The sequence below is a fragment of the Theropithecus gelada genome, chromosome 3, assembly GCF_003255815.1.
Source record: "Theropithecus gelada isolate Dixy chromosome 3, Tgel_1.0, whole genome shotgun sequence".
NCBI classification, from domain to species: domain Eukaryota; kingdom Metazoa; phylum Chordata; class Mammalia; order Primates; family Cercopithecidae; genus Theropithecus; species Theropithecus gelada.
Genome location: NC_037670.1, coordinates 124,423,305 through 124,439,931, shown reverse-complemented (window position 1 = coordinate 124,439,931; position 16,627 = coordinate 124,423,305). Strand labels below are relative to the sequence as shown.

Here is a 16,627-nt window from a genome sequence, read left to right as displayed (position 1 = left end):
CACAAGGGCACTGGTGCCTAGAAAGATTTCAAGCGTGTGATTCTAGCCATTTCTATATTCAGTGTATGTTGTATGGTAAAACTGTAGAATCTCTGTTTTTCTCTTTTGACTTATTCTTTCCTCCTTCCACAGTTTGCTGAATGTGCATTCCATGTATTGAACAGCTCTCATGATCAAATTATCCTTGCTCCTATCTCCCACTGTTTCTACCTATTCTAGAGGAATATGTCCCTGTGGATACACAAGTGAGGCTAATTACTTCTTGAGTTGCTCTACTCACTTCTGATATAATTTATGAATATGTTGCTCTCTATACTATAATTCCTACATAAAGTCAAGAATAGTAATATAATGAAAGCATCTGAAATTATCTGAAGTGCATACTTAATTCTCCTACCATTTATGCATTAATTAAAATAGCATTTTTGCATATCATCAAGTTTATTTTAATATAGACATTTATCTCACATGCAACCTAAAGAATCTTAAAAATTCCATTTTATTCGCTGTATAAATATGGTGATATTTTATTCATTCAGCACTGTTAAGCATAGATAAATCCACACAAGGAAATTTTCAAACAACTGAATCTTACCCTCTGTTAAGCATAGACTTTCAGTACTTTGTCATTTTAAGTCTTTGCTTCTTAGAATGTCCCTTTTTTTTTTTTTGGTGGAGCAGGGTGCTTTCTTCAGACTTCTTGACTGGATTATGAATATTTGAAGTTCCATATACTAACTTTAAGTGAGATTTTTCTAAAATTTATCTGAATTATCAAAAATCATCAATCTTATAGACAGCCTTTTGACCTGATAGATTTATCTTACCCTCAAACATATTATTTTAATATCTCTTCTTACCTACATGACTCAAATTATTAAATTAAGAAATCCAATCTTAAACCAAAATAAATATGCATCACCCACCAAAAGTAATTCTAATAAATTGTACACTGTGTTTAAAAAAAAAAAAGGTTAAGAATTTAAGACAAAAGATAATTCAGCTCTATTAGTTTATTTTTTAAATTTTCTTATTTTAATTTTCTCTCTTTGTCTTTTTACATTTTTTTCCTCTATTTTTACATAGGATCTGAATGCGTGATCAGTGCATTGTTTTTAGGCAGTTGTTGTGATACATTAATATGGACCTTTACTGAATTATAATAAATATTTCATCCAAACTCCAAGGGATTCAAACACTTTGCAGCTATAATACTAATGTTGGTAAAAACAAAAAATTGATTTATTAGTCATTTATGTTGGTTTGCTTGGTGTTGACCTATTTGTTTCAATATAATAAGAGATGAACAAAGTCATTCCACAAATACCCAAAAGTAAAAAATAAAATAAAATATGATCTAAACCATTTTCAATAAAATACAAACTTTAATTTCTGTTGGACAGTGTGAAATGATTTTTAATTGGGGAGAGAACCATTTGACAAAATACAGAAGACTTACTAGGGAGATTTCTAAATGTAATGAATCCTGTGTCAGACACCTCTGGGATTTTTACCTCTCATCATAACTCAACATGGCTGTGAACACCTTCAAGACAGAAACTATGTGTTATTCATAAGCTTATTCTCAGCATAATTTTTATATTAATTATAACAAATTAGAAAAAATATTATTAATTACTGTAAGTGCTTTATACATGCTGAATTAACATACCCAGATATATCACTGTGGTCAGCTATCTCAATTTAAAAGGTGTAATTCATTATCCAGAATAATTCTTCAGCTTAAAATTAAAGGTGACTGAATGTGGTAGCTAAGTTGACATTTCCTCATGAATATTGTCTGCCATGAAGAAATCAAAATTTAATGAAGAAAGGACAAAAATAAATTGCTCATCGAGAGAAATAAGATTGGAGCTTAATGGTTTACAGGAAAATGGCCCTGGAGAATGGAAAAATGTGAATTTTAAGAGAACCAGAGGCAGAATGAGAGACTATCCCTGAAAGGCCAGAAGAGGTAGATGTAGAACAAGAACATAACTTTTAAATGGTAAATGGTGATATTACTGCCAATAGGTATGTAAGTTTATAATGTAAACAGATTTAAAAAGAATTCACATTTATTATCATGTAAATTCCTAGGTGAGAAAATGTTTCCAAATGTATTATATAAAAACAAAGCAATGTAATTGTAAAAGTCCTTGATGCCAATTTCAGAGATAAATTGTCATACTGTGTCTTCATCTCTCACCTGGCATTTTTTATGTTTCTATGCAAAGAATATTTAATGTTTCTTGAAGGTGTTATTTATAAAATTGATAATCACATCTCAGAATTAGGAGTAATCTTATTTTTTAAAAAAATATCATTTAATTAATCAGCACTACCATCTGAATGTCTGCTGGATACTTAATCCTGTGTAATCAAGAGTTCCAAGTGATGGTACCTGACTTTGGTCAACTTATTTTTCTCATGATTCTTGATAGAGTTATCTTTAACTTAAATATTTCTGACTATTAACAGTTAACCTAGTAAATCAGTCTGGATCCCAATAAGATGGTACGTTCAAATAGAACTCGAAGAAGGCTTATTTAAAAGAACTAACTACAAAAGTAAGAGTAAGGGAATCAGCAGTTACCTGCAGCATAACAGTTCTTACAACTGTTCTCTAGGCCGGAAAGAATAGAGAAGGAAGGTGTCTGAAAAGCTTACAGAGGGAGAGTTGTGTAAAGCTGGCCATTTTGAAAGAGGTAGTGACATTTGACTAAGGGACTTGGCCAGCTCAATGTGACTTTGAGCAGCAGAAATCAGGGAAACATATGTTTTCACCTCTTTCTCCTCTCTACCTGGTATCTTCTGTGTAGATTGGCTGAAATCAATGGAAAGCAGATTTCTTATTTTTCAGCCTCTTGGTGTAGAAAGCAGAATAGAGAAGAGTAAAGAGCACAGAGTACAGCTAACCTATTTTGCCCCTTACCATCTACTCATGTCCTTTGCCTGCTTGAGACAACTTCCCTTTCATAGCAGATGCACAAAATATCATCAGCTCATCAGCCTCACTATAATTGTGGATCTTGGAATAACTCTGGTCATATTCCCACCTGAAACTTTAAGTTTCATTGGTACTTTTTGTAAGGTGGGGAGGGAAAGAAGAGAAGTGCTTTGAAAACATTAAACATAGCCACTATAGTCTCCACATGTTTTCCTGTTCACAAGGTTCAATAAAATATTCATAAAATAATGATGAAATAAGAAATGTTGTATATTTTAAGTAAACACTGTTTCTTCCATGTTGCCTTTTTTGCCACAGGGATTTTTTTGCTAGTGAGATGGACACAATTTTTTTTTCCTTATGGGGTAACCCAAACTTTCTTCATTCCTGCAGAATCCAAGTCTTGGGAGCCAGTCTGTGTCAGTTTTCCACTGACAAGGACTTTTGCAAAAGTAAATACTGAGAGATTCCCCTGGTAACTACGATATATCACACCCTCCTAGTTTAACCACTTTCCTTCTCAAACTGTTATTTCATAGACATTCTGAAAGCAAACTGATCAGGGAGCAGATTCATCTCCCTATCCGTTAGAAACCAGATTTTGTTGATTTGGAATATTACTCTTCCACTAGGACTGGTCCAGGTCCACCAGTTGTGGGAAGATGAAGAAATTTTTTTTCAATTACATATTAAGTTCAATAACAAGAGCACTCACATCACCATCTTGACTTCTATACCCTACTCATGGAGGGAGTGGCAATATATACTGGTTGCAGCTTCAAAGGATGTACCAAATCTGGCAGATTTATGCCCAAACTCATGGTGTATTGTCTCCCAGCTGAGATCATACATGAGTAGACTATTTCATTGCTCTATCAAGATGGCTGCTTCTACATGATAACTAATGAAGAAAGACAAGTTTCTGTAGATGTGAAATTACTACTACACTTCCTTTGCCATGAACTGCATCTCCAGATGAAATACATATTGTGTAAAATATCCAGGATAAGCATTTTGTCGAGTGACTAATTAATGGTAGTTCTTGCATAAGTCTTTTTTGTAGGAAAGACTAATCTATACCTATGCTCTTGTATTTTCTTGATAGGACAAAAGATTCTTCCATCTATGGAAGGGATATAGTGAAATGAGTGGACCCCCAGGTTGGTTCACCTAGGAGATGATATAGTTTGGGAGATGAACACTGGCCTCTGGTGTTACCGTTTGGACACAGCAGTAAAGGTAGCTGGATAAATAATTGTTTTAATTATCAATTGCTGTGTAACAAGTTACACCCAAAGTTTAGTGGCTACAACAACAATAAACATTTCATACCTCTTTCTATTTTTGTGGTTTAGAAATTCTGTCTCAGGGTCTCTAATGGAGTTGTCATCAAATGTTGGCCATCACTACAATCACCTAAAGGTTTGTTTGGAGATAGAGAATCCACTCCCAAGGTGACTTAGTCACATAGCTGTTGGCAGGAGCCTCATTTCTCCATGATTTTAGGGTGAGTTTAGAGTTGCTTTTAATTTAGGACTAGTTTAGCCTGACTAGAAAGACAGACCTTCTGTAGTCTGTACTGAATTTCCATGATGTCCAATGTGGTCTCTTTATTCTGGCTGTTCAGAATCTCAAGGTCTGTTAGCCCTGTGTATGATCAGGAATTTATTCAGTGTGTAGCCTCCTGGTAGTTTTTTACTCAGCATAGCGGAGAATCATTATACATGTGTCTTTTGTTGTTCATCAAGGGGAATCCCATGCAGGTTTCTGCAGCTCTTTTTTCATGTGACTCCTTCTTTGCTGATGTTATACACCAAAAATGTCATCTGCTGCAGTCTCCCTGCACTCTAATCTTTGATACCTCAACCCAGCAAGAGATGTACATGTTCCTCTTGGGTTTCTCCCAATCCCCAGCCCATTCTACTATCCAAAAAGTTTCTCAGAAAACTAAGGCAAAGGGAAGAATAATTTCATTAGGTTTTTTTTCTTTCAAGGATTGGAGTCCTGGATTACCCTTTTCCAGTGTCTACAGTATGGTTTAATATATTTTGCCATTTTTATTTGTTTATGTCAGCTGGCACATTTGATACTGGAAATTCCATCATAATCAAAATGGAATTAGAGATCTCATAGCCTTGTCGAAAAAGTTAGCACAGTTTTCCTCTTTTTCTTACTAGCAGAAATTTTTATTTTCTTTGAGATGTAATTGTTCCTATGGTATCTTTAAAATTCTAAAATACATTTTTTTCAAGATAGTACATTCAAAGCATTTTATTTTTTATTTATTTTTTTAAAATTATTCTATTTTACCTTGAGTCACTTTCAATTATTTCATTTTCTCAGAAATTATTTCATATGTTTGATGTTTTATTCAAATTTGTATGATTTTGAATAATATCCTTTGGTTTTTGTTAAAATTGTTTCTTTGCAGTTTAGTATACACTATTTCTACTTTTGTGTATTGGCATTTTCTTATTTTTGTTAATTTGATTGACACCACTTAGCAGGGTGTCTCAAATTTCACTAAGGAAATTGAAGTTTTTCACTTTTTAAACTGTCTTTGTAGGTTAGCATCTGTAAATTTCTCCATTTGCCTATATTATTACTACATTTGTTCTTTTTCTGTGTGATTATTTGATTGTTGGTTTTATATTTCCTTGTACTAAATTCTGAGTAAATTATTTTTGTTCTCTTTTTAACTATGGAACTTTCTTCCTGTCTAAAGATTCTGTCTATATTTTGGGCAAATATTTATTGATAATACCAATTTTTTTAGTTTTGTATTACTAAATATTTTATTATTATTTATTATTATTTTTCTTTAAGACAGGGTCTTGCTCTGTCACCCAGGCTACCGTATAGTGACAAGATTATGGTTCACTGCAGCCTTGACCTCATGGGCTCAAGCAATCCTCCTGCCTGAGCCTCACAAGTAACAAGGACTACAGGCACACGCCACCACGCCAACCTAATAATTTTTAAATTTTTTCTGTTTATATGGAGTTTCCCCATATTGCCTAGGCTGATCTCAAACTCCAGGGCTCAAGCGATTCACCCACCTTGGCCTCCCAAAATGCTGGGATCACAGGTGTGAGCCACGGTGCCTGGCCTGTTTTAATTTCTGCTTTATCTTTTTGGTGGGAGAGTGTCTGCTTTCTTGGGGTTTATTATCTTTCTATTCTACATTCATTAAGTGGTTAAATTGTTCATTTATATTTATTATTTTTTAAAGATATTTATTATTTATTTCTCTTTTCACCTGTATCTTTCAAGTTTTTATATACACTGACTTTAGTATTCATTTCTATGCTCTTATGTAGCTAACATTATGTTTCTTTCCATTTGGCAAAGCAGTGATATTCAGGTTGACCCAAGTCACTTTTCAGGAAACCACTGTGTAGACTCATCATGGTTTTCTAGAATCAATCCTAAAAAAAGTCCTAGATTATCCTTAGTTTAATTACTTTGCAGGCAAATATTGATCTCAGATATCATTTGAAGTTCTATTTTTTATTCTTAATTTTAAGAAAATATCAGACTTAGACACTAGGCTGTCTTAATATTATTCCAATTTAATATTTTTGCTTATGTCAGTCTTCACATCTATGGGGTTCCTAAATGTCCCTTTATTTCTTTCATTATTGCCTCATCTCCATTTTCTCTGTTTGCTTTTTCTACAATTGTTAAGTTAATTGGTTCACTTGATCTTGTCATTCATCCTTTAATTGTTCAATATTTTTTCTATTTATCCCTTTCCTCCTATTTCTTAAAAATTTCTTTAGTTTGTCTCCTACTTTATTACACTTTACTAAGTATCTGATGCTCTATTCACTGCACATACATTGAAGATATTGGTATTATTCATTTTATCATCATCTCTTTCGTTTGAAAGCCATGTAAATATATGTCTATTTCACCTCACATTGTTCCTTATCATTTCCTAATAGCTTGATTTCATCCAGTTTACTACCCTCTTGATGCACATTGAGAATGCAGACAAAAGATATTGTAACCTTTTTATTTTTACAAAACAGATTTTATATTAAAAGGACCAAAGGGAAACATACAGATTAAACTAACATTTGTCATGTTTACAAATAAATATTATATAAATGTTTATTCTGATTTATTTAGTACTTGTGAGAATTTCCTCTTCAGGAAATTTGCAAATAAAAAGAGATTTGTGTTATAAAATATGGTTAGTGGTCAAAGTACAGTTATGAGTTTTAGAATAAATACAAAATAGTTCCACTTTCTATAATTGCTGTAAAATCCTCATCAAAATTCTTTAATTTTTCCAAACAGAAACTATTGCAGGAAACATTCAGAAGAACTTAATACTTTGATGAAAAAGTTATTTCCAGCACTATATTATATTATTTTGTTTCAGAATTTTAGCAGACCGTTACAATGATTTTTATCTGATTACTACCATGGGTATTTTTCAGAAACTACCAGCTGAAGACATTTTTCTTGAGAGTGGCATTTACTGGAAGCAATTTGTAATTCAAAATGCTTATAAATGTGGTAGAAACTTTTCAGTTCCTAATTATAGTGGAAGATCATAAAAGGCTGTTTCCAATAGCTTACATACTTCCTTTTACCTAAAATACTATAAATACGAATATATCTATTATTTAATTCTTATTTAGATATTACAATGTATCAGGCACTATTCAAAGAGTTTATACCTATTAGTTTATTTGATATTCTAACAGCCATATGAAGTGGTTACTATTAGTTTTCCTATTTTATAGATGAGGAATTTATAATTCCAGACAGATTAACTTGACAATTTCACATAGCTATGAAACTGATGTTCATATATAGAAAAGTATTTTAATTTGATCTTATTCCTTTCACCCTGCTAAATTCTGTTATTATTTCTAATAATTTATCCATAAATTTAACTGAATTTCCTATGTATACAATGAATCATACCATGTGAGAAAAGAACAACTTACTTCCTGTATTTGATTGAAAAATAAAAATTGTGTATCTTTATTGTGTACAATACATTGCTTTGAAACATGTATATATTATGGAATGGCTAGGTTGAGCTAATTAGCATATGCATTTCCTCATTTACTTACCTTTTATTTTTGGTGAGAACCCTTAAAATCTACTCAGGAATTTTAAAGAATATAATACATTTTATTTAAGTTGATTCACCATATTGGAAAGTAGATCTCTTGAATTTACTCCTCCTAACTCATATTTTGTATCCTTTGACTAACATCTCCCTGCCTCCCTCACCATCACTAGTCCCTGGTAACCACCCTTCTCTCCATATCTATGAGTTCAATTCTTTTCATTTCCACATATAAGTGAAATTATATGGTGCTACTCTTTCTATGCCTGGCTTATTTCACTTTACATAATGTCCTCCAGGTTCATTCATGTTGTCACAAACGGCAGGATTTCCTTCTTTTTATAGTTGAATAATATTCCATTGTTTGTATATATTCCACATTTTCTTTATCCATTTACGTGGTGTTGGATACTTGATTTTCTTTCCTATCTTGTGTATTATAAACAGTGTTGAAATGAACACGAGACTGCAGATATTTCTTTGATATACTGATGTAATTTCCTTTAAACATCTAACCAGTAGTGGGATTGCTGGATCATATGGTAGTTATTTTTTTATTATTTGAGAAATCTTTATACAGTTTGCATAGTGGCTGTACTAATTTAAATGTTCTGTCATTTTAAAATCTTATGTCTTTATACAGCCTTATAACGGTAATTCTTTGAATTTATTGATAATTGATTTATGAGCTTAAATTGTGATCATCGTTTTTGTAAATGTGTGAGAGCAACTTGTATTGTTTAATTGTGGGGCAGAAATCTTCATCTTTCCATTATATTGTGCTTATTATTTGTGATGTTCTCCTAACACCTCAGAAAAAAATTTACCTTTGTGTGTTTTTTTTTCTTTTCAAATCTCATACCTTATGTTTTCTACATAATAGAAATTCACTGGCATTTATTGATAATTGATTCACTGCCTATAATGTGCTTATTTAAAAACTGTTTTATATTTGGTTGAGAACAAATTGTATTCTCTTGTTTGGGGACAGAATTCCAGATCATACTACTAGGCCATGCTTGTTAACTATGTTGTTCATATATTTTCTATCTTTACCAATTTTTTAACTGTTTTATTTATCAAGTTAAAAACATGAATTGAAATATTCTACTGTAGGGATAGATGTATAAAGTTTCTCCCTATTGTTTTATCAATATATCTATTAATATATTTTGAGGCTAGTTTATTAATATATGCTTGTTTTCTTCATGAGCATTTTGCGGGAAATTATCTAGTCGTAAGGATTCTTTTTGTCTTAAAGTTTATTCTCTCTTAAAAGACATATTTTTGCTGGGTAAAAACGTTTTGATTTCTAATCATTTTCTTATAATACTGTAGAGATATTATTTTAGTCTTGTGGTTTCATTTATTGCTGTGAGACGTCTTCCCTTTGTGTAATTTATGTTACTTTAAAATGATTGGTTTTTACACTCTAGTTTTTTTTTTTCTTTTCCTTCTTAATTTTTTAAATTTTGGTGCACTGCAACTGCCATATCATGTGACTAAGTATGTAATATTTACTGCGCGTATTAGCTTCTTATATCTGTGGATTCAAGTTTGGCATTACTTCTGAAATGTTGTCAGTCATTTTTCTTTAAATATTCCCTCCTCTTCATTTCCACTGTATTTTCCACTAAACTCGACTTGCATTATTTTATCTTCAATATTTTTAAACTTCTCATTTATATTTGTCTTCTGGCTTATCTATACTGCATATTTCTTCCAGTTTTCTTTTCTTTTCTTTTCTTTTTTTTTCAGGCTTAATTCACTTTATTTTTGTTGTATAAAAACCCCTATGTTGTAGCCACATCTGGAGCCTGGGTCCGCTCCACAGAGACTCTGGTGTGGGTCTTGACAAGGTGGTCAGTGAATTCTTGATAGGGAGACTCGGTAAATACAGTCTCCTTCCAGAGGGCAGGGGTCAGGTAGCTGTAGGTCTTAGAGATAGCATCAAAGGTGGCCTTGGTGAAGTTGCCCAGGGTGGCAGTGCAGCCCGGGCTGAGGTGTAGCAGTCATCAATACCAGCCATCATGAGCAGCTTCTTGGGCACAGGCGCTGAGATGATGCCAGTGCCCCTGGGTGCAGGGATGAGGCGCACCAACACAGAGCCGCAGCGGCCTGTCACCTTGCAAGGGATGGTGTGGGGCTTGCCAATCTTGTTCCCCTAGTAACCTCTGTGCACGGGGAGGATGGAGAGTTTGGCCAGGATGATGGCCCCACGGATGACGGTGGCCACCTCCTTGGAGCACGTAACACCCAGGCCAGCGTGGCCATTGGAGTCCCCAATAGCAACGCCTTAAACCCGGTGCGCTGGCCAGCACGGATCTGCTTCTGCACTGGCATAATCTTCAAAACCTCGTCTTTGAGAGAGGCCCCCAAGAAAAAGTCAATGATCTCAGATTCCTTAATGGGCAGGAAGAGGTAGATCTCCTCCAGGGACTTGATCTTCATGTCCTTGACCAAGCGGCCCAACTTGGTGACGAGCATCCACTCCTTATCCTCGGCCTTGCCTCCCGGAGCTCTGCGGTCCCGGCCCCATCCACGGCTGACCCGGCCCCGGATGCCACTGCCGAAACCTCCGTGGAAGCCATCGCGGTTCCCCATCCCAGAGCCACCAGGGCCTCCGGGCCCCCCCGCTGCACTGCACTGGTGTCATCTGCCATTTGGTGTTTTCTCAGAGAAGAAGCTTCCTCCAATTTTCAAATATCTGTTCAGAGTGGTGTGTGTTTGTTTTTGTTTTTTGTTTTTGAGACAGAGCCTTGCTCTGTCACCCAGGCTGCAGTGCCGTGGTGCAATCTTGGCTCAATGCAGCCTCCGCCTGCTGGGTTCAAGAGATTCTCGTACCTCAGCCTCCAGAGTAGCTGGAACTACAGGCACCTGCCTCCATGCCTGGCTAATTTTTGTAGTTTTAGTGGAGACGGGGTTTCACTATGTTGGCCAGGCTGGTCTCAAACTCCTAACCTCAATTGATCTACCCACATCAGCCTTCAGGATTTTGAATTTTTTTTTTCCACACATGAAATATTTTCAGTTAAAGTTAAAATTATTATTTTCTTAGTAATTACATTTTTTTCATATTTTGCTGAACATCCCTAATCGCCTCTATTAACAGCTTAGTGTTTTATTCCATCCTCTTATTTTAGGGCTTGGCAAACTTTTCCATAAGTATCCAGATGTTAAATATTTTCGGGCCATAGACCATACAGTCTTTGTTGTAACCATTCAATTCTGCTGTTATAGTATAAACACAACCATAGTAATGCAGAAACAAATGGAGTGGCTGTATTTCAATAAAATTTTATTTACAAAAACATGTGGCTGGAGTATGGACTATAGTTTGCCAACCCCTGTCTATTTGTTTATACGTTATATATATAGCTATTTTATTTCTATGGATGGATGGATGGATGGATAGAGCTGATAGATGATGGAAAGAGAGAGAGAGAGATTCAGGAACTACAAAGAATACCACTAAGATATTTCACAAGAAGATCTTAGTCAAAACTCCAAGGTCAAAATTAAGGAGAAAATGTTAAATGCAGCTAGAAAAAAAGGCCAGGTTGCCTACACAGGGAAGCCTATCAGACTAACAGTGGACCTCTCAGCAGAAACCCTACAAGCCAGGAGAGAGTGGAGGCCAATATTCAACATTCTCAAAAAAAGAATTTTCAACACAGAATTTCATATCCAGCCAAACTAAGCTTCATAAATGAAGGAGAAATAAAATTCTTTCCAGACAAGCAAATGGTGAGGGATTTCATCACCACCAGGCCTGCCTTGAAAGAGCTCTTGAAGGAAGCATTAAATATGAGAAGGAAAACCCAATACCAGCCCCTGCAAAAACACACCAAAATAAAAACACCAATGACTATGAAGAAACTGCATCAACTAGTGTACAAAGTAATCAGATTGCATTATGATGACAGGATCAAATTCACACATAACAATATGAACCTTAATTTTAAATGGGCTAAATGCCCTCATTAAAAGACACAGATGAAGAGTCAAGACTCATTGGTGTGCTATATTCAGGAGACTCATCTCATGTGCAAAGACACACATAAGCTCAAAATAAAAGGATGGAGGAAAATTTACCAAGCAAATGGAAAACAAAAGAAAAAAACGCAGAGGTTGCAATCCTAGCCTCTGACAAAACAGACTTTAAACCAACAAAGATGAAAAAAGACAAAGAAAGGCATTACATAATGGTAAAGAGATCAATTCAACCAGAAGAGTTAACTATTCTAAATATATATGTACCAAATGCAGGAGCACCCAGGTTTATAAAACAACTTCTGGGAGACCAACAAAGAGACTTAGACGCCCACCCAATAATCCTGGGAAACTTTAACACCACACTGTCAATATTACACAGATCGATGAGAGAGAAAATTAACAAGGCTATTCAGGACTTAAGCTAATCTCTGAATCAAGTGGATCTACTAGATATTGACAGAACTCTCCACCATAAATCAACAGAATATACATTCTTCTCAGTTCCACATGGCACTTATTCTAAAATCTACCACATAATTGGAAGTAAAACACTCCTCAGCAAACGCAAAAGAACTGAAATCATAACAGTCTCTCAGACCACAGTGAAATCAAATTATAACTCGGGTTTAAGAAAATTGAGAAACCACACAACTACATGGAAATTGAACAACCTGTTCCTGAGTGACTCCTGGGTAAATAATGAAATTAAGGCAGAAATAAAGCTTTGAAATCAATGAAAACAAAGAGACAACATACCAGAATCTCTGGGACACAGTTAAAACAATGTTTAGAAGGAAATTTATAGCACTAAATGCCCACATCAGAGAGCTGGAAAGATCTCAAATCAATACCCTAATAACATCACAATTAAAAGAGCTAGAGAAGCAAGAGCAAACAAATCCAAAAGCTAGCAAAAGACAAGAAATAACTAAGATCAGAGCAGAACTGAAGGAGATAGAGACATGAAAAATGCTTCAAGAAAATCAATGAATCCAGGAGCTGGGCTTTTCTTTTCTTTTCTTTTTTTAAAAAAATATAACAGAATAGATAGACCACTAGCTAGAATAATAAAGAAGAAAAAAGAGAAGCATCAAATAGACACAATAAAAAGGGATAAAGGGGATATCACCGCTAACTCCACAGAAATACAAACTACCATGAGAGAACACTATAAACACCTCTATACAAATAAACTGGAAAATCTAGAAGAAATGGATAAATTGCTGCACACATACACCCTCCCAAGACTAAACAAGGAAGAAGTCAAATCCCTGAATGGACCAATAACAAGTTCTGAAATTGAGGCAGCAATTAATATACCACCTACGAAAAAAATCTCAGAACCAGATGGATTTACAGTTGAATTCTACCAGAGACACAAAAAGGAGCTGGTACCATTCCTTTTGAAACTATTCCAAACAATTGAAAAGAACGGACTCCTCCCTAACTCATTTTATGAGGCCAGCATCATCCTGATACCAAAACCTGGCAGAGACACAACAAAAAAAGAAAACTTCAGGCCAATATCCCTGATGAATATCGATGCGAAAAACCTCAATAAAATACTGGCAAACCGAATCCAGCAGCATTTCAAAAAGCTTATCCACCACAATCAGTTTATTTTGTCCCATGGAGTGCTCACTTGATGTGGTGTTCTTCCCCTTCCCCTCGGAATGGGGCTTCCTGAGAACCAAACTCTAGTGATTGTTTTTGCTTTTCTGGATCTAGCTACTGGGCTTCGGGCTGGTGCTGGGGAGTATCTGCAAAGAGTCCTGTGATGTTATCTGTCTTCAGTTCTTGCAGCCATGGACATCAGCATTTGCTCCGGTGGAGGTAGTAGAGGAGTGAATTAGACTCTGTGAGAGTCCTTGGTCGTGTTTTTGTTTAGTGCACTGGTTTTGTGTTGGTAGGCCTCCAGCCAGGGAGTGGAGGTTTCAAGAGTCCATCAGCTGCAGTCATATAAGGAGGTTGCAAACTTGCCCTAGGGACACCTGGTTATGTACTCAGGTTTCTCAGGTGGTGGGCAGGGCCATAGAACTCCCAAGAGATTATGACCTTTGTCTTTGGCTACTAGGATGGGTAAAGGAAGACCACCAGGTGGGGTCAGGGATAGGCATCTGGTATATTCAGAAGCATTTTATTATTTTTGATGCTCTTTTAAATGGAATTGCTTTCTTAATTTCACTTTGGATCACTAGTATATAAAAATAAAATTAATTTTTCTATATTGATCTTGTACCCCACAACTTTGCTAAATCTATATTAGTTCTAATAGTATTTTAGTGGATGTCTAGAATTCTTCATATATAAGTTCATGTTATTTGCAAATAAAGATAATTTTTTTTTCTTTCCAATCTTGATGTCTTCAGGATAATTTTGATGGTGGAGAAGAACCAGGTACTGTCAGCTAGCTGAAAGCACACAGCAAAAGACATAAATTGATGGTTGAAGTTCTGATTAAATGAATATCAGATAGGTGCACTGCAAATCCTGTTTGAAGCAAAGTTGCTGACCTTTTACCTAGGGTTCCTTAAACTCCCCCTGTTTAGAAATGTCATTAATCTAAGAGTTTGAAAAGAGACTGAACGAACCTTCAGTGGAAGCAGATCAAATTAGAAGGTTATAGGTTCACAGGGGCATTGAACTTATAGGACCATAATATATATTTTACTGGCATAGCGAGAAGATTAAAATAGATGGCATCATAGTATCATGCCATATTGACAGCATGTACATATATGTGAGCATATAAGGATAATTAATTTTATAAAAAGTCATCAAAATTAGGATGACAAGCAACCATGACCAAAAAAAATCATACAAGCTTTCCTTTTTTTTGCCAGATATTGTTGCCCAAAACCAGTTTCAGCAATGTATATATATCATAGTTTAAGTATAATGTAAATAACTACCATACATATAAACCCATATTGCAATAGAGGTTCTAAGACATTACCCAAGAAATTGTAAAACTAACTTTTATGGTTGTCCTTTTTAGACAGACCTTTCAAGAATATCCTGTAAGTATAACTTACTACTTTTTTTTGCCAATAATTTCCAGTAATTTCTCTTCACTTTTACCTTTGGAGGCAGTATGAGGAAATATTTGAAGTTATACTACCACAAGGTGCCCTACAAATTATTTTTTTCTCTAGGTACTTCTTGGCAGCTATCTGCATGACATGTGATACACTCTAATCCTAGGGTTTGATAAGTCCATTTCATGGTTATAAGATAAAGCTTTCTTGAAATTGTGTAAGGAGAAATGAATAAAACTCACTCAGAAGATAAATGTAGAAGTTTTGGTGGGGAATCTACATTTTCCTGTTGCTAATAGTTTTAATTTACCAGACTGACTTGCTTTTAAATTACAAAATTTTCAAAGTTTCATCCAAATCATCGAAATAGGACTGAATTCTAAACTTAAAAGAAGTTCAACTTTACATTATATTTGTCTTCCCCCAACCCCAGTCTAAAAAAGAATAGACTGCATTTAATATTAATAAAGAAAAAAATGCCTTCTATTTGCATATCACATGTTTAAAGCACTCTTCATACATTATCTTGATCTACTCAAAATTCTTGCACCTTAAATTAGTGGCAGTTAATAATTTTTAATAGGTCCTAAATTCCTCAAAGCCTAGTAGTGTGTTTTTAATTTGCTTTTCTTTTCTTTTGAAGTTGTGTCTTTAAAAAATTATACTTCAATGTTTCATGAAATGTGTGGCAAAACATTATTACAGCATCCCTTACTGTACATTCATATCTATCCATTTGACTAAGCATAGAGGTACCAATGTGTTAGATGATTATAACGTTTCTTCTTACTTGCTTATAAGACTCATCTCAGATTTATCCATTCTACATTAAGTAGGTTTTAATTAAGCTACTATGAATTTAAAGTTTAATTAGCTAGTGCTTCTGGTAAAAAATATAGCTGAGAAAAAGTCATATAGCTGCTGATAGCTTGTTGCCAGCTTGGCAGCTTATGACTGCACTGTGGTGTGCTGGGCATCAACAATTTCAGAGAATGTTAGCATCAGATGAGATCACTCTGTCACCAGAATTGGACAAGACAATGCACTACAAATGCAAACATCACAGTGACAAATATCCTTCTCTCCTGGCAAATATGAATGACTACTGCTTCTTCTCCAGTGACAATTCCAGCCCAACTTAGCGTCTCCCACCTCCTAGACAAATTAATAGGATACTCAAATACAAATTGGTTCTACTACCTGATAGTACCTAATTCCAAACAAACCAATAGTTCCTTAAACTTTCCCTCAAATTACCCAGAATAAGATTGAATTTATAATAATCCTATCATAAGTCTCTTACTTAATTCCTTCTCCACAATTTCCGTGGTGCATGATTTTCTTTACTGTAGCAAATTAATATACATAAATGTGTTTGACTATAATAGGTATGTTTCTGGCGCTCTTTAGGTAGTGGGATTCATATGTGCAAATATACACATACTTGGTCATGTGAATTTAGAGCTACATGCAATGACAGAGGGAGATACAGATACACACAGAAAAAAACATATGCCAGTTTCCTGGAAAGAACTTACCAAATATTTAAGA

At 34.8% G+C, this 16,627-nt stretch overlaps 1 pseudogene; it reads right to left on the bottom strand.

Annotated features, from left to right (window-relative positions):
* Positions 1-9,835: 9,835 nt before the first annotated feature.
* On the bottom strand, positions 9,836-10,676 carry LOC112621005 (annotated as a pseudogene).
* Positions 10,677-16,627: the final 5,951 nt, after the last annotated feature.